The sequence below is a fragment of the Homarus americanus genome, unplaced genomic scaffold (assembly GCF_018991925.1).
Source record: "Homarus americanus isolate GMGI-L3 unplaced genomic scaffold, GMGI_Hamer_2.0 scaffold74, whole genome shotgun sequence".
NCBI lineage: Eukaryota > Metazoa > Arthropoda > Malacostraca > Decapoda > Nephropidae > Homarus > Homarus americanus.
This window is the reverse complement of record NW_024716951.1, coordinates 6249406-6276036: the sequence shown is the minus strand read 5'-3', so window position 1 is coordinate 6276036 and position 26631 is coordinate 6249406. Positions and strand designations below refer to the sequence as shown.

The following is a 26631-nucleotide window of genomic DNA, read 5'->3' as shown; positions in this document are numbered from 1 at the left end:
CTGCAATCTTGTTGACCAATTTTCCCCAGATCACCTCGGGCAAATAACAATTCTACCTTACTATGTCAACACTTGTGGCACTTGTTTGCATTGAATTAGATATATGGCAGTATACTGGAGTGCTAAAGTGCCTGCTAGCTGTGTTGCCCTGTGTCAGACTTTGCTTTGTAGCAGATGCTTTTATTTTGAATATACAAAAGACAATCTTACTCATGTTTTTGTCTGGTCTTGAATATGCAGCTTATAACTCGGAGAGCTTGACATACATGAGTGAGCACATTTCTTCCCTTTAAGACCATTTCTGAGTGGTGAATTTTTAGGTTCCAAAACTCTTTTAAGGTCATAAGTGTAGGTAGAGAGACACAGCATATTGTTGTGAGTTGAAGGGCTGTTTTGGAATACACTGTCACTGGTGGATGAGGGTGACAAACCCTGTGCATCAAGTTCTGAGGTGTGTGCTAGGTCAGATGAGTGTTTTGTGTCTTAATCAAATTTTTCATAATACAGTAGGTGTACTAATGTTTTGGAACCTGCGGCCCTTTTGTTAGTTTAACCTTTGAAACTCAAAGCAATCTCTTTTGGTGCCACTTCCGGTAAACTGATGCTTTAAAATATTGTACGGTAAATAATGATTTGCACGTTTACTTTTATCCTAATATTATTTTGATGTTATATATTTCCGATATTAGGGAAACTGATTGACCAATGATAATTATTACTTATACAATATGCTTGCATGAATAAGTTTTGTACTTTGTTGATTGGGCCTTAAAGTAATTTTCAGCTATAGAGATATTGTGACATATTTTTATATTGCTTGTTAACTCTTAAAAAACTTTTGTGGTTCAAGTTTAAGCCTGTAACATTGGAGAGAGGGATTCTTTCTTTGTATGGCAGTTGTTTAAAATATATGTAAAAATATTTAATACAAGATTAATTCATCCATTTAATTTCCTGAAATTGCATCTACCATATTTTATGGCATATAAGACACTTTTTTGTTTGAAAAAGGCTAAAAAATATCAGCCTGCGTCCTTTATGTGAAGTTGCAGTCTCCCGCTAAATTCTACCTCACCCAACTCCGGAATTGAAAATATTTTATTGCTTACTTAAGCACATTATTATTATTAATAAATTAAAAAATAATTAATGAAAATATAAAATGTCGGTCTATAACTATGTACTGTACTGATGACGATAACCTGAGACGATTAACATTTGTACGGCAGACACCACCTCTTCAAAGGTAGCTAAGCAGTAACCATTTCTGAACTCTTGCAAGCATTGCAATCTATTAATGCCATACCTGCAACATTTATTTTTCAATCTACAAATACCTGATACGAATGAAGATTTACAGATACAGTAATCCCGTATTTTTCGCAGGAATTACGTTCCTGAAACCCCCGCAAAAAGCCAAAACCGCGAATACTCTTTTAGGAATTACTGTACCTGTGGCCACCAAACAGCTCAGGTAGGTCATGCACTTTACCATGCCATGCTCTCCACTCATGGCCCAGTGGTCACACTGATCACTGATGCACTGTACCGGTATTTACTAACATCATTATTTGAAACTAATCATATTGTAGTATAATAATGGAAAAACGTAAACACAGTTATATACAAAAAAAATTTAATTACAAGTAAATAAAAAAATTTATATTTCGCTGAGGTCGGCAACACCTGCATTGCCAACCTCTCCCTACTGTCCCGGCGTCTGCCCGCAGTCACGCCAGCCAGCCGGTCCTCTTCCACCCACATTCCTCTACTTGAAGACTTGTATTCTGACAAAAAGACACATGTAAATTGTCAGTCTTCACCACATCTCGAGCAATAGCTCATACCACCTCTGAGCTTGTCCAATAAAACTATTTTCTGTTAAGGTCATCACTATTCTTGATCTCTTGGTCACTCTAGAGTCTTTGTTAGTAATATTTGCCTTTGATGAGGCTGGCTTACGTCCCGGAGCCATGTGGAATGCACATGGGAGGACAAACAGAAGAGGTAATCACGGTAGCATTCACAGTACGGTAGGCATGTGTGGACTGAGGCTTCTCGGAGCAGCGGGAAAGGGTGGCGTCTATTTGCTGCACCACACGGGAATATTGAAAATGGCGCGAAATTAAAATTTTTGTTTTTAAAGGATATTTTATACATGTATAATTTTTGAGTAAAAAAACCGCGAATGGTCAAAACCGCCAGGTTAGACATGTCTCTGTAACCAGGCTACTGGGTTAAGCTGTTGTTTTTCAACTTGCATTTTCGGGTAGATATACGTAACTTCATTTATTTTTACTGATAAACATGCACACACCATCCTATATACATACGTATTGTGAAAAAGTACACTACGAGAAATAATTGTCCTAAGGGCAAACACATAAAAGGAATATACTGTATTACATTTCTTTGAACACAAGTTGGCTGGCTAGTGGGGGAGTGTTGCTATGGAATTGGCGGAGGTAGCATGGCCATTGCTATGGTAAACGTAGTACAGATGTACAGTACATGCAAATGGCGACCGTGTTAAACTTTCATTTGGCTTTTATTTACTGGTTTGGCAATAGAGTATTTTTTGTTGTAACTTATTTATTCCTCACATTTACTGGTACTGTATATATTGTTTTAAGAAAACAATGGATACAGGAGGGAAATACACATTATTTTTCCTAAATACTCCCTGCTAAAATGGGGGGTGCGCCTTATATGCCGTAAAATATGGTAACTTACATTGAGTAGATCTGTTATAGTTCAGATTATCTTTTTCATATTTATGTTTCATTTTTCACTACACTACAGAGTGACCAGAATCCAAAGTTGGCAAAAGAATAAATGATAAAATAGTGTGCTCGAAGCTTTCTGAAGCATTTGGTAACCTCTGTATGTACATAAAATAATATGAAAACAAAATGAGAAGTCAGAATATGATAATTTGTCCAGTTACTGCATGAGTCAGAGAATTGATAGGGTTAATGAAGTATAGTATTGCTGGGAATAACAAATGAGTAACCAAAGAATTGATTTTAGTAGAGGAGGAGGAAGTATTGGGTGAAGAGAGATGGACATCCAAAAATCAGAGTGTATAAATGAGTGGAAGACTTGGCAATAAATGACATAAGAGGTTGGATGTGCTTCTAATGTTTCATGTTAGGGTTTATAGGTAAGAAGGTTCAACTTGACATGTCAGACTTGTGAAAAAGGAACATCATACGAGAACACATCTATTACAGCAATTAGCGCTGATGAAAGGAGACTGTTTCCTACTCATGATTTTAGCCCTTTTGGACTATTAGCAGGAATGAAGTTGGATAGTTTGAGTACCTTAGTTATATCGCATTTGTTTAACTCGTGTCTCACAGGACATGCTATGACTTGGGATGTGGAGACAATATTGATATGATTTAAGGACAATGTGAGTTACCACCCACCAAATTTTGGGTAGCGTACAAGAATTAAATCTAAATTATTACAAATAAACAGGTAGTGACATAGTGGTTAGTGACTCACCTTATGGTAGGCAGTAGTGGGACAGTCAGGGCAATACGATAGTGTTGAAGGATATTAGCTTTGGGACAGTTACAGAAAGAGAAGTGCGGGTCATCCCCTGCTTGAGATACTGCCAGATAGGTCTGTATCCTAACTTAATGCGAGCAGAGACAATATTAAGTCTGAGGTCCATAAGTCTGTGTCGACGATACGTATGTGGATAAGGAAGAAAGTGATGATAGTGTTGGATAGATATATTTTCAGCCCTTTCACTTCTTGTAATGGATTGTAGGGAGAAGAGCTGCGGAACGTATTCTCTTTCGGTAGGTCATGCTGGGCTTATATTTAGGCCTAAAAGATCCTGATTGGACAGCCATAATTTTGAAAATAAGTTATTGATTAATCTCAATAGAAAGATTTGCAAATAAACATGTGTAATGCTGTGAGTCTTTTATTTTTATCTTTAGTTAAGTATTTTTTATAATTTACTGTGGATTTATTATAATACTGTATTTGAGAATTAATAATTTTGATGTTACTTTTTGCTTTCATCACTTGAGTATTTTATGAATGAGATACTTTTTTACTTCTACATGATTACATTGATCTTTCGATACTTTTACTTCTACCTGAGTAACATTTTGCCAATGTAACAATACTTTTACTTAGTAACAAAGTCCAGTACATTTACAACTGCCTGCAACTGAAAATAAAAGTTATCGCTCATGTTGTACAAAAGTGGGGGCTTTTTTTATAACCTGATAAATTGCCACACTGGAATATTGTGGTAAAATGTTGAAAATAAATTATAGCTTGCAAGAATGAAAAAAAAATGCATATACTGTAGTTAAAGGTGTAATATAGATTATTGTGGAATAGGGAAGAATTATGAAATGTATGTATAGCTAATGTATATGAATGTGGAACTTCTAATGGGCAATCTTATTACTATTGTATATACTGTAGTACAGTATTGTAGTGTACAGTGCAGTTCATGTAAATGATGCAAGTCAGTCATTGGAAAATTAGAAGATGGTTAAGGACAAGGCTTAATGTACTGTATATTTAGTGTTGTGTACCAACAGAACTTTTGTGGGTGACTACAGTACAGTACAGGCAGTTCCCGGGTTACATACGAGTTCCATTCCTACAGACATTCTAAAATTGAACCACATACCCTATGTGCATACCGTACTTACAGAATAATGTTTAAAATCCCGCTTTATCATAGCCTAAATACTTACTGTATATATGTACATTTAAATTTTATTTAATTTGAGAGAGAAGAAGGAATAAAATGACAAAATACAGTAAATGAAAGTAAAAAAAAAATGTCATCAGGAAAATAAAATACAATATACTCTTGATTTAATGGAATCCAATATAACAAACTCTCAATCTAGCGGAATTAATTTTTTCCACAATTTTTCACTCGATGATGTCTAAGCACAGTAGTTAGTTGACTGAGATGTAGGCTGAAAGGTAGCAGTGAACAACACACGTGGTGGCGGCAGGACACCGACTGAGTGGATATAAACAAACCCCATGTGCCAAGCGGTGCATTTGGCATGGAATTTAATGGAATCACGTTCAATTTAGCAAATTAATTTGCTAAATCGAGAGAAAATAATGGAAAGTTCGATTTAGCGGAAATTTCAATTTAACGGAAAGGGGTGGCCCATATTAGTTCATTAAACCGAGAAAATACTGTACTGTAAATTTAAAGTTTATTACTTTACATTGAAACCTGGGACTGGCCTCTCACCTTTTCCAGAAGCAAGGCTAGGCTCACCGGCATATGCTACTGATCTTGATCTACCCATATCATTAATAATCTTTCCATATTAATTATCAATCCACTTCTTTGTTTTGTCATTGCAGTTGACTGCATTGATGTAGATCCTTTTACATCTTAAAGAATTTTGTCTTTGTTTTTCAAAATTGTTCCGATCATTGACCAATTGAAGCCCAACGCTGTACTAATGACTGGGCGGTGTTTCACCTCTTTCAGAAAGTTTAATTATGTCAACCTTCACTTCTATTATTATAATTATTTTCCTTTTTTTGGATGCATTACTATCACTTGCATCAGATGTGCATTTGGGAGCCATGATGAGGTCAGAAAAATAGAGTTAATAAGCAAAAATACATTGCTTTGCACTTTGTCACATGTTACCGAGATGAGCGTAAGGTGTACTGACGCTACCACAAGGCGCATGACTGGGTGACGCTTCACTCCTCATGCACCGCTCCACCACACAAACTAGTTGTTGTAAGTTACTGTGAACGGTTGTACGTACTTATGTCGAATTCTTAAAATAATACAGTATACTTTATGGGGACCTCGTTTGTATCGGCGGATGTCCATAAGTCGGATGTACGTAACCCAGGGACATCCTGTACTGTAAGTAATATTCCCGATAGCCAGAACGTTTCTGTGTTCGAGAAATTTCTGTATATTGAGACGAATCCGTAACTCCCAAAAATTGCATATACAGCTGTTCCCCGACTTACGACCTATTCGACTTACGGCCATCCGCACTTACGACCTGCCTCAGTCGTACCAAAATTTTGCCAAATTACGTATTTTAGAGTCCCAACGTCAGTACAGACAAAATTTTCATTTGTAATTCACTTTAAAATGGCTGGCAAGCTTAAAAGTGAGAGTTTTGTGGCGCTGAGAAAAAAATAGACGCTCATTTTAGATTTTCTATGTATTATTTAAGCATTTTCGACTTACGACCATTTCGATTTACGACCTGGATTTGGGTCCCAAACCCCGTCGTAAGTCAGGGAGGAGCTGTATGTGGAATTATTCTGGGCATTGGTGAATGATCCAGTCGAGACTAAAGTGTGGCACAGAGCACCATTGCTAGGGAGGCTTAACCGCAGTCTGACAGTCACAGAGCTGTTGTACTTTAAGAGTGCAAGAGGATGGAGGTGTGGCAAGGACCAGGATGGAGACAATAAAGGTATGACAAAAAGAAATTCATAGTGTAAGTGTCACAATTTCAAATACTGTACTCATATTAATATTGTGGGAGGAACAGGTGTGGGGTGAAGGCTAGATAAAGTTTGGCTAGGTCAGGTCAGATCATAAATACTTACAAAAGTAAAGGTCACTTGAATGTGGGAATTACAGGGGCCTGAAGTTTACTTGGGTTTATGCCAAGTAAGGGACTATAGAGGCAATATTTATGGTCAAGCAACTACAAGAGAAAGTTGTACTATTTACTTGTAGATTTACAGGAGGCATTTGACGGTATCATGAGAAGTAGCAAAGTGTACTACATATAAGAAAGCTAGGGGTCAAAGAGTGTTTTCATTAAAATGGTTATAGCATTCTTTGAGGGCTCAAGACCTGTGAGGGTAAATGGTGAGGAATTTTAGGTGAAAGTAGTACTGTAGTTCTGTCAGGGGTCTGTCTTGAGCCCTTTTCTGTTTATCATGGTGCTGGAGGCAATTTCACAGGACAATAAAACTGGTCTGCTCCGGCTGTTGTTGTATGCTGATAGTTGATACTATTGAAGAGACAGTGGAGAAATTTGAGAAATGGAAGGACAGAATAGTCAAAGGGCCTAAGAATGAATGTGATAAAAATAAAAGTATTGATTAGTGGTAAGGGTGAGGGACCTGTGGTGGAAAGTATCTAAATATGTACAATGAGTGCGGAAGGTGGGTCCACAAGAGGTGTCTTATATGGGTTCCATGACAAAACCCCAATGGGGTTGTCATTTGTCAACACTAACCTAACCTAAACATAAAAGTGTTTAGTTTATATATGAGACTGGGGTTTTATCCGGTCACCCTTGTATGTGTAGGTAACAATGTTTCCTAAGCAAGGTTGGAGAAACTCTGCAATGGGGTTACAGTATGTCCCCGGACTGTTTCGAGGAGTTCTGTGACCTGAGTGATATGATCAGTGCCGTTGGGGGTGCTGCAGCCTGCTCAGTTGCACGAGGTAGAAGTGGTTGGGGGACGTTTAGGGAGTTGCTGCTTTTATTAGCAAGCAGAGGACATACTCTTCTCATGAATGGAAAGATGTACTGTACAGTATATGGCTGGTATGTGTAGTGTGATATATTGCAGTGAGACATGGGCAGTTAAAGAGGACGACATGCAGGTTTGAGCAAGCTGAAATGAGACTAGCGAGGTGAATGTGTTCAGGTGGTAAGAGGGCAACTGGGTCTTTAGAGTATTGACAAAGCTCTGTGCAGAAGCAGACTCAGATAGTATGGGCAGGCGGAAAGAATGGATGAGACTAATTGGGTCAAGAGATGGGTGAGCCAAAATGTAGAGAGGAAGAGAGCCAGGAGCAGGCCAAGATTGACATGGGGAGAGGTCGTAAGATGTGACAGAGTTAGAACCTGGTAAGTAAGATTACAAGAGAGTGCAGCATTGAGAGCTGCCCTCAGCCTGTCAGACACCGTGGAGGAACCAGCTCCTTGGTGCATATATTTTGTATATCCCAGCTTTGTTTATAAATTGAAACTATCATCACTATAATGAGTTTCACATTATAGTTTTAATTACATTTTCATTATTGCTACAGGTAAAAAAATAGTCAACCAGGTTAATAATGATAATGGTAGCCCCTCGTGTAACAAGGATGGCCGACCCAAGGGCCACCTAGGCATGAATTTGTTTACGGTGTAAAAGCCAATACAACAACCACACCCCAAGTTAATGATATACCTCACCCAGTGTCAAGGGGTACGAGAAGAACGGACAATTCGCCAACTGCACTGGCTAACCATTACCTCGGAATACGATCCGCAAATCGATCAACAACCAGGTCCCCAATTACTGCTGGGTAGACAGAGGCAAATGGGGTAAAGAAACTTGCCCATAGATTCACAAGTCTATTAGCTTGATTTGCACGTACAGTACCAGCTAGCACCAGTAACTTTTAATGAATATATATATATATATATATATATATATATATATATATATATATATATATATATATATATATATATATATATATATATATCACAATTTTGTGATGCCATATGGCAGTAGGGTCTACCTTTAGACAGTGCATTATGCTTCCAGTATCTTCCTAGGTAGTAGTGCACTAAGTACAGTGTCACCCAAAAGTTCGTTAAGTTTCCCAGCCAGCTATTGCTGCACTGCCTGCTTCAGATGTTTGAAACTGTTTCAGTACCAACCAGAACATGAAACCGATACGAATGAATCTAAAGGTTTGAAGTAAGAGACTCAAGTTCATATTTCTGACGCAGGCGGTGCAGCAGCAGCAGCAGCAGCTGGCGGGGAGAGTTAACGAACTTTTGGGTGAGATTGTACCTCCCTGTTTGATAGCTGCCTAGTACCTACTAGCTGGGAATGAATTTATATACTCTGTTCATTCTAAGGACGTCGGCTCATTTTATTCTATTTTTAATGGCTTGGTGGCTGTTGTAGTGGTTATTATAGCGATGCCACACTTTTGTTGCATTATGGGTTGTGGAAATAAATCCAGGAAGCACCCCAGCCTTCCCTTTTCTCGAATACCCAAAATACCAAATCAGGGAGACGAACACAAGAAATTAATAAGTGAAAGAAGAAACCTGTTATCGCGGATTTCTAGAGCCAAGACTTCAAACTCTGAACACTGGAAGGTCTGCGGGAAGCACTTCATCACAGGTAATTATAACTGATACAGCATGAATCCTCAGTAATGAGTGATGTACAGTACACATTTTTTCTATGTGGTGAGCGTCTCTTCGGCCAAAATATTCTGTATTATTACCCAACATTTTTTGTCAAATCCCTATTCATCTTATTGGGGGATAACGATTCATATTGTAGCAGTGCGTTAGTCATATTCATAGCATCCCAATGATGGGTAATCCCATGATCAAGCAGGTGATAATTATTACTTTATTCTCAAATATGTTTTTCTTAAGTGGATCAAGTAAATTTGATAATTACCAAATTATCCTAGGCAAAAAATAAAAAAAACCCGCCATATACAGTATATAGTCTACCGAGTACTTTTACTAATATAATAATCATTGCCTGAGAGTAATGCAATAAATTTAATTTATTATATTGCACATTTTAACTGAAAACCAATGATACTTTTACTACTATTAGCCATATTGGGCGTGCATTTAATCAATGGGAGCAAAATAAATTCTTATAGGATACCTTTACTTGTAAATGTTAAGAAGAGAGACACCACAGATTATTATCATGATTTTAGTTATTTTGCCAAAAGAGTACTTTCTATACCTTGATGCATATACGGTATTAGAGTCAGTGAAATCAATCAACCCTACCTAACCTTATCGGGACCAAAGTTCGGCATAATCTGACCTAACCTTGACAAACACAGTGAAAATAAGTAAAAACACACACACAAAAAAAAATGTCATTTGTCGATTTAGGCTAAACTAGAAAAATAGTTAAGGCCAACCTCCATGCAGAACAAGGAGAGTTTGCAACATGCTATTATATGTTTTGTGCTTTTTGGACAAAGAGTAAGGTTGAGTAGGGCCTAAAGAGTGTAGAAGTTATGATTTAAGAGAATGGTATTATGAACACAATAAATACAGTGTATGTTTCAAGGCAAAACAAATCCTAACACTCCAAAAGGTCTCAGTGCCTGGGTAGCTACTATGTATTTTATTTTGATACGGGTCTTTTAATTTAAAGGATAATGGTGTTATTTAGCTTTGTGCTAACGGCAGTACTGTTGGGAATATCACAATGAAGGTGTGGTTATGAAATTTGGTTATGGATTCTTGAGGTTCTGTAAAATTCAGAAAGGATCCACAGGCTACTGAATCACACCAACCTACAGACCTTATCTAACTGTGCACATACTTTACTTTCACCATCGCTGAAAGTAAACACTGAAATATCATGATACAATCGTGGTCGGTTAAGTAAGGTCTAGCCAAGCAAACCTACAGTCATTATTATCTAACTGGCCACATAGTGGCTACACCACTGAAAACAAGCATTGATATTTTACAGCAAGTTTGTGAACAGTTAGGTAAGATATATATGCTAAAATGGCTCTAATTACTCTATTTTTTTTAATTAAAAAACAAAGTACCAAATACAATTAATAAACCATCTACAAGGAGTAATTGTGAATTTTTAAACATTAATTAGAAACTTGATCTTACCGGGTAATTTCATTCTAGCGGTCTACTGACTTTTTATTTGACTAATTTATCATGTATTTATGTTATTAACTTCAGATTTAAGTTAACAAAGGTAGTTGCAGGTGTCTGGGTAGGTTATCGGTGGATATGCCTCTTAATCTGAGCACATTTTCTGCTTGTTAATGTGTAAGGGTGAAAGTAAACATTGGCGGTCTTTAGTTTTTCACCGTACAGTGCCCGATCCACTGAAGTGAGTGAATAATGGTACAGTAACGAGAGTACTCCATTGTCCTTACACAAAAATTTCATTTCCCTTGCTTTAGACCGACAAGGTCTCGCACCGCTCCAGCCAATGATGGTTGTAGTTACATTCGTGACGTCACCAAGTCACCAAGGAAGTCACCGAGTCACTTGATCATAAAAACCTCTATTGTTATTAAAATAATGACAGTTGCTATTTTAATATAAATGAGGGAACTGTTCACTGATTATCGTCATTAACTGATGCTATCAAATAGAATTAAATCATAAATATTCTGTGATGTACAATTGTTAAATAGGTCACACTGATACGATAAAAATATAAATAGCCGAACACACTCCTTAATAGAGTATCTGAACTTTACCTTGTACTGTACCGTTCTTGCACCCTCAGAGCAAATGCTCTCTTCTCTCCGTATCACCAACCAACCTATACAGTATTCAGTTGTTGGATCTGCAGTGCCCCAGTTTCCCCTTTCGTGGTCCCTGATAGTAAAACGATATATTGTTTAGCGGAGGGAATCTTGTCGAAGATTCTAGTGAATGGCAGTGATGCGTATTATTTTCTTTCAACTTGATGGCAATTTTAATTTTTCCTGTTTGTTTTTTAATCTGTGCTATAGTTAATTACAACTGTGTCTACATGAACGACAAAAGATCATGTAAATTAAACCTATTGTCTGTTACATATTATAACAGGTAGATGGAGACTTGCCGGCATCTTATTGGCTGATTCGCTAATCACTACCAGACACATCGTAAGTCAAAACAAACCTGGCGGAGGTGAGCAAGATTAAGATGTGATGGAAAAAAATCGATATTGGCCTTAAATGCCTCTCTAAAGACATGGCATAGTCTTATAAGTTTAAAGTTCACACACACACACACAGGCCATATTGCCTATATGCATGCTATTGAAATAATAATAATTAAAAAAATGACAAAATTTTAAAGCTACTACTATGCGGTATCACCCGTAAATTCGATTACTGAAGAGGAAACAGTGAGATACATTGGAATGAAGCATTAATAGATGCATAAATTTTGATGTCACTCACCTTCGCCACCTTTAGTTTGATCTGGGATGTGTACATTATTGGCCAAAGAATTAGCCACCAACAGGCCGTCGTTCATCTCTAACTACCTGTTGCCCCTATATAGCAGACAATAGGGAAGTCTGTGTGACAATGCTACACTTGCCCCGTACTTGCCGGACACGGGTACAAAGGTAGGCCAATTTGCAGTTTCTAACGCCAGGGTTCGATTTTTGAAAACTCAGTGACTGAGCCCCTGAGTGAGGGGTACAGGGCAGGTGACGAAGCTCTCGGCCACTCCAGTGTTTCAGTAAATTCCTGACGCTAAAAGTGCCCTCTTTACTCTATAGTAAACTAGTGTAGTATACGATTTCAGTTTGTGAAATGTATCTGATTACTTAAGATTAGTCACCCAACTTGCATGTTGCATGTTGAATTTGCATGTTGGAAGTATATAAGCAATAGTAAACCATGAGTCGATTCGAGCAAAGATAACCAAACATTGTCACCATATGTTTATTTCCAGCAGGGTCCTTTGCTTAGGCTGGAGAATAATCATTAACTAGAAATCTACAAAAAAGAGTTGTGAAAATTTGTGGTTACATCAGTGCAAGGGATGTTTATAATCCTTGCCCGTCTGTCGCATTCGGGTCACCTGAAGATTAACACTCAGTTTATTTTACTGACAGTTCAATATTCTAACGCTACCTGGGGGTTAGGTTATGTTTGATTAGATTTGGTTAGATTAGGTTAGGATAAGTTAGATTAGGATAGGTTGGGTTAGGTTAGACTATGTTATGTTGTTAGAGTTAGTTATATGTTTGATTAACATTAGGGTGTTTAATCATCTGGTGAAATAATCTGGGGGGCGAATCCGCAGGTGGTCCTCACACTCGTATAGGTCACAAGCAGTGTACAGCACAAGGCAGCTGGCGGAGACCAAGTACACGAGGTGGTGGACCTCGTTACGCTTCTTCAGAGCCTGGACACATGTTAACAACCCCTTGTCTGGGGAATTGCCCATGATCTCAAAACTAGCACTGTGAAAACTTTCCTGGTTATATTGTTATTAGCGGATATAATCTACTAACCCCTTCTGTACGGAGTCGCCTCTGAACTGAATAAAGTCTGGGAGTTAGCCAAATAAAATATTAAAAGTGGCGTCCCGGTTGTGAAAGTGTTAATATTCACTCTTGTCGGAAAATTACGAAAATTCCAGAGTACTGGCGAGGTAGATATATTAGAACACGTACAGTACAATAGGTCGAGGAAGCCGCGATGATCTTCCCTCGGGTACAAATAAAGATGAATATAACCTGAAAAAAAAAATCATCTATTTTTAGGGGGTCCACTAACACGCTAGTATACGGGTTTGAAAGTTAAACTAATGACTAATAAAATAACAAGTAGGTCTCATGACTCCCTCTCATGTGGACTCAAGAACATAAAGACCAACCGTGTTCATACCTGACATACTATATCTTGAACATGGTGACCCCCAAAACCTGCGATAAGTTCAAGGTCAAAAGGTCAACAGATCAAGGTCACAGCGTTGAAAAATTGATAACCTCGCGTGAGTTGCCACCTAGCCAGAGTGTGGGATATTTTTACTCGAGCAGACCTTAAATACACAAGTTACAGAATCTATATAAGTGTTATTGATGTTTCTTATATCTGTGATTTGATTATTTGTTTGTTTATCTGAACTATTTAGAGGTGGTGTTGGAGGTGATGGAGGTGTTGAAGGTGATGGTGGAGGTGGTGGTGATGCTGGAGGTGGTGGTGGTGTTGGAGGTGATGGTCGTGTTGGAGGTAATGGTAGTGGTTATGTTGGAAGTAGTGGTGGTGTTGGAGGTCGTGGTGGTGGGGGTGGGAGCTGATGGTGGTGTTGGAGGTGATGGTGGTGTTGGAGGTGATGGTGGTGTTGAAGTTGGTGGTAGTGTTGGAGGTGATGGTGGTGCTAGAGGTGGTGGTGGTACTGGAGGTGATGGTGGTGTTGGAGTGTGATGGCGGTGTTGGAGTTGGTGGTGGTGTTGGAGGTGGTGGGGGTGGGAGGTGATGGTGGTGCTGGAGGTGATGCTGGTGTTGGAGGTGGTGGGGCTGGAAGGTGATGTTGGTGTTGGAGGTGGTGGTGGTGTTGGAGGTGATGGTGGTTGGAAGTGGTGGTGGTGGTGGTGTTGGAGGTGGTGAGGGGTTGGAGCTGGAGGTGGTGTTGGTCTTGGAGGTGGTGGGGGTTGGAGTTGGAGGTGGTGGTGTTGGAAGTGATGGAGGTGTTGGAGGTGACGGTGGTGTTGGAAATGATGGTGGTGTTGGAGGTGGTGGTTAGTGGTGGTGTTGGAGTTGGTGGTGGGGTTAGAACTGGTGGTGGTGCTGGTGGTAAGTGTAGTGTTGGAGGTATTGGTAGTGATTAAGCTAGAGGTGGTGGTAATGCTGAAGGTAGTGGTTGTGTTGGAGGTAATGGTAGTGGTTGTGTTGGAGGTAGTGATTGTGTTGGAGGTAATGGTAGTGGTTGTGTTGGAGGTCATGGTAGTGGTTGTGTTGGAGGTAGTTGGTTGTGGTTGGTGTGTGGAGGTCATGGTAGTGGTTGTGTTGGAGGTAGTGTTGTGTTGGAGGTAATGGTAGTGGCTGTGTTGGTGTGGTAGTGGTTGTGTTGGAGGTAGTGTTGTGTTGGAGGTAGTGGTTGTGTTGGAGGTAGTGGTTCTGTTTGAGGTATTGGTAGTGTTGGAAGTGACATTGTTAGAGGTAGTGTTAGTGTTGGAGGTAGTGTTTGTGATGGAGGTGGTAGTGTTTGTGTTGGAGGGAAGGGTAGTGGTTGTGTTGGAGGTATTGGTTGTGTTGAAGGTAATGGTAGTGGTTGTGTTGGCGGTAGTGGGTGTGTTGGAAGTAGTGGTTCTATTGAAGGTAGTGGTTATGTTGAAGACGGTAGTGTTAGTATTGGAGGTAGTTGTAGTTTTGGAGGTAGTGGTAGTGTTGAAGGTAGTGTTAGTGATAGAGGTAGTATGTGGAGGTAATGGTGGTAGTGGTAGTGTTGAAAGTGGTAGTGGTAGTGTTGGAGGTGGTAGTGGTAGTGTTGAAGGTGGTAGTGGTAGTGGTAGTGTTGGAGGTGGTAGTGGTAGTGTTGAAGGTGGTAGTGGTAGTGTTGAAAGTGGTAGTGGTAGTGTTGAAGGTGGTAGTGGTAGTGTTGAAGGTGGTAGTGGTATTGGTAGTGTTGGTGGTGGTAGTGGTAGTGATGGAGGTGGTAGTGTTAACGTTGAAGGTTGTAGTGGTTGTGTTGGTGGTAGTTGTAATGTTGGGTGTATTGGTTGTGTTGGAGATAGTGGTTGTGTTGGGTGTATTGGTTGTGTTGGAGATAGTGGTTGTGTTGGAGGTAGTGGTTGTGTTAGAGGTGGTCGTGGTAGAGACGTTTCAAGTAATGGGATGTTCTTATATCTCATTCACATAATTGAAGGTTAATTGTATAATGATTTTATGTCACAATTTTTGGAGGTTGTTGGGAAGTGACTTTAGAGAGCAGCCTTTGTAGGTCGATATCCTCTATTGCAAGAAGGTATTACAGGATGCTAGTAAAGGAGACTATTAGAGGAAGGCATTACATGAAGCTAGTACAGGAAGTTATTACTGTAAGCTGATTCAGGAAGCTAATATGAGAAGTTAATACAGGAATCTAAAACAGGAACCCATTTCCCCTAATCCATAATGTGGGTCCCCCTAATAGACGCAGCTATTACAGGAATCAATTTCAGGAAGCTAGTTTCTCTAACACAAGTTGCTATTTATCCATGTATACGAGGTTGTTCTTATGAAATGATGTTTTTCCCCTTAATTTAGGATGCTGTTCCCCTAATATAGGATGTTGGTGCCCCTGATGCACGAGGCTTTCAGGAGGCTGCTGCCCCTCGTTCAGGAGCCTTTTTCTCTTTGGTGCAGGAGGCGGTGAGGGAGGCTGAGGGTCGTCTTGGCTCTGGCAGCTTGGTGAACCACCATTGTTGGCAAGAGCAGCGGGACGGCGCGACGCCCCCTCTGCCTCCTCCCCCACGCCGCCGCCGCCAACCTCGTGGCAGCTATGCTTTAAGCTCTCCTGTTCGAATGTTCATAATCTTATCGATTTTTACATCACAGGTTCCCCAAGATGCCGACTGTCTCTCCATTATAGAGCTTTACGCCTCCTGTTCCCCGGGGTAGAGTTTACGATAACGTGGGTGTCGACGGCCGTGCTTAGAGCTCCTTCTAACTGGCAATTTCAATCACATTGGCGGCAAAATTCTTAGGGATTTATTGTACTTTATGGCTGAACAAAGAGCCTTGAGTGACGTGTTGCTCTTCTGGTGTTCATGTTGTTTCGAAATACTGATCTAAATCCATTCGCTGAATCAAGCTCACAGCATTATTTTTCCGAGTATTTTCTTAAAGCGTCCCGTTTCCCTCCCGCCACTCGTCCTAAGCCCCGCCCACTTATGTTGACGTAATCCCCGGTGACCGCCTCCCATTGGACGCCATCATTAGGTGGGCGCCCACGCCAACCAATCAAACCGCCGTCGCGCCGATTATGAACCAATGATCTTGCGCTTACCCAGCATATCGACATGAATTTAGAAGTGTGGCAGCCTGCGCGGACCAACCAGGGCGCCGCCACCGCGTCTCGCCCTCCCCGCGCCGATGACTTTCCCGCCTGGCGCCACGCGAAGGGATCCGTCGCCAGTCCCAGCTGAAGGTTCCCGACCCTGGACCGCAACACGCAGTAAGTGCTCCATTTTCACCTCCCGACGTCCCCCAGTGCCAGTGTCAGCGTCCTAGTTGAAGGAATATCGTGTGGAAAGTGTCCGTGTAAGGCTGTGAGGTGGTGTTGTGTGTCGGTCATTCTTGGAGGAGTCGTGGACGGACGATCGTGTGCAGCTGCCGGTGGTGGTCATAGGTCAGGTCAACCCCCTAGTGATTGATATAGTCGTTCTCTTCCCCATTCCTCCTTCTCCTCCTCCTCACTTTTTAAAATGGATTAGTCGGCCCACCCCTCTGCCTTCCCCCCCTCCAACAGGTAACAGTGCCAGTCAGAGTTTGGTGGTGGCACCAGAGGGGACATTTGGAGGTGGGTAGTTAAATGTTTTTGTACTACATAGGGGGGCCATTTTTGGAGGTGCCTCGGACCATCTTTTACAGTATCATCCAGTCATGGACAAGATATACCAAGGGTAGGGGAGACAATTGATGAAATGGGAGAAATAGGTGGAATATGGAGAGGGAGGGAGAGAGGGGGGTAGAGGCGCTTGGAGGGGGGGAAAGGTGGGGAGGAGCCAATATGGATTAGAAGGGGGGAGTGGTGGGGGTTGAAAGAGAGAAAGGGGGGAGAGAGAGAGAGAGAGATGGAGGGGGAATGGGGGAAGGTAACACTGGGCATGTGCAGGTGAGTGAAGGTGAAAGACAGACAGTGGTGGAGAGATATGACAGGAAATGAAAGAACGTGATGTAATTAGGGTGAAAGAATAGTCTGGTGAAAGAAGTGAAAGAAACAGAACGAAGAGATAGATGGACATAAAGACGTAATTAAGATGTAGGGGAAAATCTAGGATAATGGAAGAAGTAAAGATAAATAAGGAAAGAGAGCATAAAGATGAAAGAAGTGAAGGAAATAGAACGAAAGAAGAATAGAGTGATAAAAGTGAAAGAAATGTAATGAGAACAGTAAAGAGAAAGAAGCTACTGAGATATTAGGGACAAAAATACAGTATAGGTTGAAAGAAGTGAATAGGATATGAAAGAAGATAGAATGGTTGAAAGAAATGAAGGATATATACGAGGGTAGCTAGGCAGGTTTACGAAAGATAGGTAAAGAAAGAAGGATAAATGGAGAGGAATAGAAGGAGGTAAGAGGAGAGAGAGAGAGATTAGAGAGTTGGAAACAGGGGTGGAGAGAGAGAGAGAGGGGGTGGGGGGTAATTAAAGATATTGAAAGAGAAAGTTAGAAATATAAAGGGAGAGAATTAGAGAGAGATTGAGAAAAAATAGCCATAGAAAGAGAATTAGGGATAGAAATAACAATAAACAAAGAAAGAAACAAGAATGATGAAGAAATGAAATTGAACTTGATAAAATTTGGACTCCTATTATGAAAGCACTACTTTCCATTTTGAAAGCAGCCCTTCATTCTTGACCATTTTTTTAAGGAGTGTTTATTGATACAAATTAATATCTAGCAAAGACTATAGTTCCCTTGAAGTTAATTTTCGTATTAAAATCTAGATTCTTGAGCTAAAACTTTGCTCCACATTTATAAATAGGTTGATCTATATTAAATCCGGACTTTTTAATTGAATATTGTTCTTCATCTGATAGAAATGGTCTTTAGTTGAAAGCAGTGGTCTGTCGTTGAAAGCAGTGGTCTGTAGATGATAGAAATGGTCTTTAGTTGAAAGCAGTAGTCTGTCGTTGAAAGCAGTGGTCTGTAGTTGAAAGCAGTGGTCTGTAGATGATAGAAATGGTCTTTAGTTGAAGCAGTGGTCCGTCGTTGAAAGCAGTGGTCTGTAGTTGAAAGCAGGTTCTGTAGATGATAGAAATGGTCTTTAGTTGAAAGCAGTGGTCTGTCGTTGAAAGCAGTGGTCTGTAGATGATAGAAATGGTCTTTAGTTGAAAGCAGTAGTCTGTCGTTGAAAGCAGTGGTCTGTAGTTGAAAGCAGTGGTCTGTAGTTGAAAGCAGTGGTCTGTAGATGATAGAAATGGTCTTTAGTTGAAAGCAGTGGTCTGTCGTTGAAAGCAGTGGTCTGTCGTTGAAAGCAGTGGTCTGTAGTTGAAAGCAGTGGTCTGTAGATGATAGAAATGGTCTTTAGTTGAAAGCAGTGGTCTGTAGTTGAAAGCAGTGGTCTGTCGTTGATAAAAATTTTCTTAATTTGGAAGCAGTGGTTTGTAGATGATAGAAATGGCCTTTAGTTGAAAGCAGCAGTCTGTAATTGAAATCAATGGTTTGTGGTTGATAGAAATGGTCTTAATTTGAAAGCAGTGGTCTGTAGACAGCTGTTCTCTGTATGTGAAAGCAGTCCTTTTATCTGAATGCAGGACTTTATGTAAACCGCATGTTAAACCAATGTTCTTCTATCTGAAAACATAATTCTTTAGTTTAAAATAGTACTTTTGACAGACGTGTTCTTGAAATGAAAGTTTTACTCTGTGTTTGAAAGCAGTGCTCTAGCTTTGAAAGTCACGTATTTCAGTTTATTACAGTGATTTAATCCAAATACATAATTTTTTGAAGTAATTATCTGCCTGCGAAAGCAGTGTTAATTTTGATAGTAGGATTCTTTATCTGAAAGCAGAACTATTCAGTTAAAAGTTTTATTTGATGGAAAACTTTTTTATTTGAAAGGACTTTTTAATTTGAAAGTAGTTTTCTTTATTTTAAAGTCTTCTTTTGATTAAATAATTTGACATTGCAAAAGGTAGTTGTCTTTGAAGGTAAAAATCAAAATGAAAATTCACTGTTTTTTCATGAAAGCAATTCTGTGTGTGAGAGAGCACAGTAATCTTTATTTAACTGAAACTCTGTACTTGAATGTAATGACCACTTTTAAATGCATTGTTTTATATTTTAATACAGTGGTCCTTTATTTTTATATTTGAACGCAGTGCTGATTTTACCGGGAATGAAAGCAGAAATTTGGTGAAAAACTGTGAGCTAAATTGAGAAAGCTGTAGTCTATCAGAAGGAACATTCTACATTTGAGAGCAGAACTATTCGTTTTTTGAAAGTAGAAATGTTTTGAAATCAGTAGTTTTCTTTCATAATGGGAGGGTAAACATTTGAAAGTAGTATTCTTTATTTGAAAGTCCTCTAGTATTATTTCCCCAAAGCATAAGATATTCCGCATATGAAAGCAATGAAAGCAATCTTAGTTGTCATAAACGATTTTCTCAACTCGAGTCGTCTGCATTACTAACTGATAATAATGTATTCCTGGTGACAAGCACCGCGCTAACGCAGCTAGGACTATTTACTGAAGACGAATAAAAAATGTACTGTAAATAAAATAGTAACACAGAGAGACGATAAAGATTACGAGACTAATATGGAACTAGGAAATGTAAGAGGGAAAGTAAAGAACATTGCGATAGAGAGATAAAGAAAGAATATCCTCGGAGCAAGAGAGTAACTTGCTACAGGGAAAAAGTTAAATGTAAGGGAATTTAAGGCTTAAACTACAGTAGACAGTCAGGTCATTGAATAAGATGACAGCCACGTCATTAGTGGAGTCAATTAGTGTATCGAGTAAATGATTGATAATTATATATGGGTGAAGGAAAGTTATTGTTGTTATCATTATAGTATTAATATTGTTGTTGTTATCGTCTTATCATTATAGGACTAGTATATAATTATTATTATTGTTATCGTTATTGTTGTTGTTTCTTCCCATTGGTAATAACAGGTAAAACACATGACGTTAGGTTAGGTTAGGTTAGGGTCTTGTTGACGTCGTGGTGTGACTTAAACAACACACATTTTATGGGAATACAAACGCATAAATCATCCGGCTAATATATTGTCATTAAAATATGTGCTAGGAGAGTATAATTAATTTAGGGTATATTAGGAAAGTATAGCTGTCATAATGTGAAAGTATGGTTAGTTAGTAAAATTGATAGCTGTACACACACACACACACACACACATTGACAGGCAGCCATTAGTGGACAGAAATATCCAGAGTTAAATCAGCCTCACCGAGAAGAATTATATTATTTAACCTTCTTCTTGCTTTGTGTGTGTGTGTGTGTGTGTGTTGTTCACCACCATTACTATAACCACCATCTACCACAACTAGCCATCAGCCAACACCACCTACCTACCACCACCTCCCACTAACACCATTACCATCACCTACCACTAGCACCATCTACCACCACACGGTTGTAGTGTAATAATGGTGGTGGTGAGATGGTGGCGATATGATTGTGGTAGTAGAGATGTGATGAAATGTTGGTGATGTGGTAGTGGTGGTTGTGATGTAGTAGTGGTGGTTGTGATGTAGTAGTGGTGGTTGTGGTGTAGTAGTGGTGGTTGCGATGTAGTAGTGGTGGTTGTGGTGTAGTAGTGGTGGTTGTGGTGTAGTAGTGGTGGTTGCGATGTAGTAGTGGTGGTTGCGATGTGGTAGTGATGGTGGATGATGTGGTAGTGGTGGCTGTGATAAGAGTGTGTGTGACGCCTCCTTCATCAGTACATTGGTCCAACACTGGATGAGGAGGACATGGGGGAGGCCTTTACTGCTGGCTTGATAGGGTGCTGACCTCTGTCCCAGGAAGAGATAATGCTTTGCTCGTCGGTAACGTCAATACCATAGTCGGTAAAGATGCTGACTTCTGGCAGGGAACCACAGGGAAAAAATGGAGTTTTCAAATGCAATACCACCGGCCTAATCCTCCTTAGCAAGTGTGCTGAACACAGCCTCACTATCACCAATACGTTGTTCAGGCAGCTCAACAAGTTCAAGGGCTTTTGGCAAAACTCACGATCGAAACCGTCGGAGAAAGAGATCGCTGCGATATGGTCATGACTAGAACTATATGTAACAAGTTCCCAGAAGGAAATTCAATGTCAAACGAACTGAAGATCAAGAGGTGGAACACATTTTGAGGAGCACCACCGGGAGGGATAACTGAACACCCCGACAGCTGATGATTTGACTCTGACTGCCCATTTAAGTTACCCTCAAAATCGTCATCACGAAGACCTGCAGTGAGACCCTCTGCCAGTCCATAGAAAAACACCGGGATTGGTTGATTAAAATTACCTTGAGATTCTGTTCCAGGCCGCCCCTGCTTCAGCCACACCTCCACCGTCCATCCAGGCTGAAGGGACCACCCTCTTCACGTCACTTATTTCCAGTACCTTGGCTCTCACCTGTCCACCATCGTGGGCATCGATGAAGACATCCAACATAGGGTCAGATGTCCGTCTCAATCTTTTGGCAGACTGTGTACTCATGTCTTCAGCTGTAGGAAGTTGAAGCTGTCAACAAAGCCGCTCGTCTATCAAGCAGCGGCCATTCCCACCCTGCTGTATGTCAGCGAGACATGGGTCACATGCAGGGGACACCTTAAGGCAGTTGAGAATCTCCACTAACGTAGTCTCCGATCCACCATCCGTTTCCTCTTGGAAAACAAGGGGACAAATGCCAATATCGTCTCTGACACCAACTGTAGGAGCATCGAGGTCGACATTATCATGCTACTCTACAGCTAAATGAAGAACTGCAAATGTAGTGCTGGCGAGCAATGGAAGAAGTACAAGTATTCTCTCAAGACTTAGCTAAAATAGTTTCAAATCGATGCTCCCCTGTAAGACCACCACCCCAACCGTGTTCTTGAAGTACTTCAGGAGAGGGTGCAAAAACCTTCCGAGTATGATCGACTACATGCCAAGGCAGACAAGTGCCAGTGTCGAAAAGACTGCTGCTGCCTCTTTCGCACTACATGTAGCTTTCTACACACACAACTAGTGCAGACGACCCAGCTGGTTCCATATTGGTCCTTAGAGCTTACTAACGAAGGTGAGACCATTAAAAATTAGTCATTTGTCATCGCTGGATGATCGTCTACTCGACTCGATTCCGATTGATAACAAAGAGACAGAAGTAGTGTGTGTGTGTGTGTGTGTGTGTGTGTGTAGCTGCTGCTGAGTCGGTCATTGTCAAATCTTTCTATTTTTTCTCTCTTCTTAAGTTATTAGGTCTTATATATAGAACTAATATACAGTACACCAAGCGGGAATACTTCACATACACTTCCTTATGTCCTAAACTTGCATCCAAAAAGTACAAAAGGAGCCCACGCGTTTGTCTCTTCCCGCGGGTACTGTAGTTTACTGTAACCCGAGCTGAGGACCTTATGTTATGGAGACGTTTAAAATGTTACAAGGAAGAAACAGTAGAGCTAAGATATCACGGGAATATTAGCCATCCCAACTTAATTCATCTGGTGATTAGATGTCCAAAAGCTACCTGGAGGGTTTAGGTTAGGTCAGGGGTAGGGTGTTTAGGTTAGGTTAGGTCAGGGGTAGGGTGTTTAGGTTAGGTTAGGTCAGGGGTAGGGTGTTTAGGTTAGGTTAGGTCAGGGGTAGGGTGTTTAGGTTAGGTTAGGTCAGGGGTAGGGTGTTTAGGTTAGGTTAGGTCAGGGGTAGGGTGTTTAGGTTAGGTTAGGTTAGGTCAGCGGTAGGGTGTTTAATCATCAGGTGAAATAAATTGGGGTGTCTAATCTTCACGTGATCCCAACGAAGTAATATTGTCGTAACACTTGAGAATATATAGCTTGTTCCCTGACCAAGCTAACTGAGGTAGTACAGCTTCTCACTGCACACTGTGTGGAACTATTTACCCAGAACAGCGGGACCAGGGAGACTAGCGCGCTGATGTTCGAGAGACGACTGGACAAGTTTTGTGCAGTTCAGTGTTTTTGTGGATATTTACGGAATTGGAATTTCATTGTGAAGCCGCTGGTGAAGATTTTGATACATTAACCTCAATATAAAGCCCAAGTGAGTAAGTGAGTGAGTAAGAGTTATTCTCAAACAGTCTCAGTCTCCCGTGATAGAGATGTTGAGAACACGCGTCGTAACTGTCTCCACTTACGATACGGGTCGTTTATGGCATTCTATATGGCAATAAACTCACGTCGAGGCTGTACCGAAAGGGGAAGAGGTGCGGAAAGGGGGGATCTAAATTAAGAATCTATGGAACTCTGGACCTACAGATGTGTCTACCCCAGCCTCCCTTGGCTGTATTTGACTCTTTGGATTGTAAAAATCCGCAAAAACTTCACTTGCCCTTGTTGCTTCTCTGGCCTGACCTGAACTGATCAGACCTACACCTAATTTGATCTACCGGTGACCTGACCTCACCTCATGCCTGTACTGACATGCTTATAAATAAATAATTAAATTTCTGAAGGATTACAAATGACCCTCACAAACACACAGCGATTGAGAGATTTATTATGAATGTAGTGGTGGTGACGGCGTGGGAGGAGGCAATACACGTCAGGGCGCGGACACACCCACACGACCACCAACTTTAAGTCGTACAGAAAGAGTGCTTGAGTGGGATCACCACGCCCTTGAGGTCCCCAACCATCGACAAGACAACTTTAATGTTCTAAAAGTGGTATAGATTGTTCCTCCCTCCCACGTGCTGGCCACACCCACGTGACCTCACCCATCCCGACCCTCTTGGCTGGAGTAAGGGATGGACAGTTGATATGAATGATCACCTGAAGATTTGCCTCCTCCATCACAACTTATTTTACCTGATGATTAAACAGCGCGCACCTAATGTTACCTGGGGGGGGGGGTTAGGTTAGATTAGATTATGTTAGGTTAACTTAGGGTAGTTTATATTAGGTTATGCTAGGTTAATAACATCAGGGTAATTTATCTTAAGGTGAAATAAGCTGATAGGGCTGATCTTCAAGTGATCCATAATGAATAAAGGCATGACCCATATCTTTTATGATAAGATACCTGGAGGTAGTGAAATGGTCTGAGGTGAAGGCTGATTGAGCAGGGTTAAGGATAGAACGTCGTTTGAGGAAATAAGAAGACTTTCATGTCGGGGAGGAGGGGGTCAGGGAGTTGGCTCTATTAGGTAAGGGAGAATTCTGAAGGCTGGAGGCACCTGTGTTTTTGGGTAAGACCAGGAGATAGGGTGTTTCTACAGGAGGGAACGCTTACCTGTGTGTATGGGTTAAGGTCCTGAAGCTGAATAACTTAAGATATGTGAGTGTAGAGGCGAGAAGAGTCATGTGAACCTGAGGGTAGGGGGATTGGTTAGGTAAGTTCAGGGATCTATTGGGTAAGGGAGGAATGGATAGTGAAACGACTTGGGGAAGGGTATTTTTGGATAGGGGCATAAGATGTGTTAGACAAGATGAGTGTTAAGATTACCCACGTTATTCTGGATAAGGTTAGGATGTTAGTAAAGGGGGGATCACCTGAAGATTACACTTATTATTGCTTATCCTATTCTAACCTATCCACCTATGTAGCTTAAAGGTAAGTTAATCTTCAGTTAATATAAACCCTGGGGTGTCTAATCTTCACGTGATCCGTAAAGGGTATGTGGGAAGGCTAAGACCTAAGAGGAAGAAGGGCTTTGGGTAGGGTCAGGCAACTGTTAGGTAAGGAGGGAATAGGATAAATAGGTAAGATTAGAGGCCTATTATTCTTGTGGTGTTTGTTTGTACGGGGGAGGTCAAGAGGTTAGGATCTTGTTTGGGGGTGAGGTCAGGACAGGTAAGGGTAGGTCAGGACTCTACAGGAAATCATCATGACACTATACTGTAGGATAATTCAGGACACTACAAAACACTATATGACACTAGAAGACGCTATATGACTGCGGGACATCATCTGGATGCTACAGGACACCACTAGATACTACAGGACACTACATGACCCCACTGGACGCGACAGGACGCTACAGGATACTACATGACCCCAATGGGTGCTACAGGACTACAGGACACTATAGGACCCCACTGGACACTACAGGACCCCACTGGACACTACATGAATCTACTGGATGCTACAGGACCCCACTGGACACTGCATGATCCACTGGACGCGAAAGGGCTCTACAGGACACTACAGGACCCCACTGGACACTACAGGACGCAGGGGAGGATCGAGTGGTGGGTGCCAGTGTGTGTGTGTGTGTGTGGTGATCCCTGCTACGTGCGTCTCATGCCAGAGCGTCTAGGCAGGGCGGACGGACGGAAGGAGGAGAGCAGGAGATGGAAGAGGAAAAGGAGAGGGGCGGATGGAGGGAAGGAAGAGAGTTGAAAGAGGAGAAGGAATTAGGTGGACGGTAGGAGGAGAGAGGGAGATGGAAGAGGAGTGAAGCGGACGGAAAGAAGAAGCTAGGAAAAAGGGAAGAGGAGAAAGAGGGATGGAGAAACGATCGTAAGAAAGCGATGGATGATAAAGTGGACAGAAGAAGGAAGGGGAGAGACGTAAGAGGAGAAGGGAGAAGAGAGATGGAAGAAGAGAGGGAAGGACGGTGGAGGAATGAGGCGCAACCGGAGAAAAGACAAAGACGGAAGGGAAGGTTAAGCAGAGGCAAAAAAGATTGAAATGAGTAAATAGAGAAAACATAGGAAAGGGAGAGAGAGAGAGAGAGAGAGTAGGTAAGTTAGTCTTCATAGGGGGGGTCCATAGGCGTCGTAGTGGGAAAGAGGGAGGAGGGGGAGAGTGTGTGAGTGAGAGGGAGAGTGAGTGAGTGTGAGAGAGGAAGGGAGGAGAGTGAGGGTGAGAGGGAGGGAGAGAGTATGAGTGTGAGAGGGAGAGGGAGTGAGTGTGAGAGGGAGAGGGAGTGAGTGTGAGAGAAAGGGAGGATGAGTGAGAGAGGGAGAGTGAGTGAGTGTGAGAGGGAGGGAGAGTGCGTGAGAGAGAGTGAGGGTAGAGTGGTGGCAGCAACCAGTATGACCCTCACATACCTGGGGTTGCCTAGTGACCGTCTACTCCCTCTTTCTCTCTGTCTCTCTCCCTCTGTCTCTCTGTCTCTTCCTCTCTCTTCGTCTATATCTCTGTCTCTTCTTCCCTCCCTTTATCTCTCTTTGTCTAGTTCTCTCTTTCGACTATATCTCGCTGTCTATCTCTCATTGTATCCCATTCCATTGTTGTCATCTCTCTCTCTCTCTCGCTCTCTCTTTGTTTCTCATACAGTTTCATTTCTCAATCTCAAACCCTCCTT

General features: G+C 41.2%; 1 protein-coding gene across 1 annotated transcript in view; it reads left to right on the top strand.

Moving 5' to 3' along the window:
* Positions 1–16550: 16550 nt before the first annotated feature.
* The window catches only part of LOC121858730 (vesicular glutamate transporter 1-like), a 131946-nt gene continuing 121865 nt past the window's right edge, over positions 16551–26631 (top strand). The window contains exon 1 of the mRNA XM_042355353.1: positions 16551–16643. The gene's annotated coding sequence lies outside the window, so the exon portion shown is untranslated. The remainder of the gene's footprint in view (positions 16644–26631) is intronic.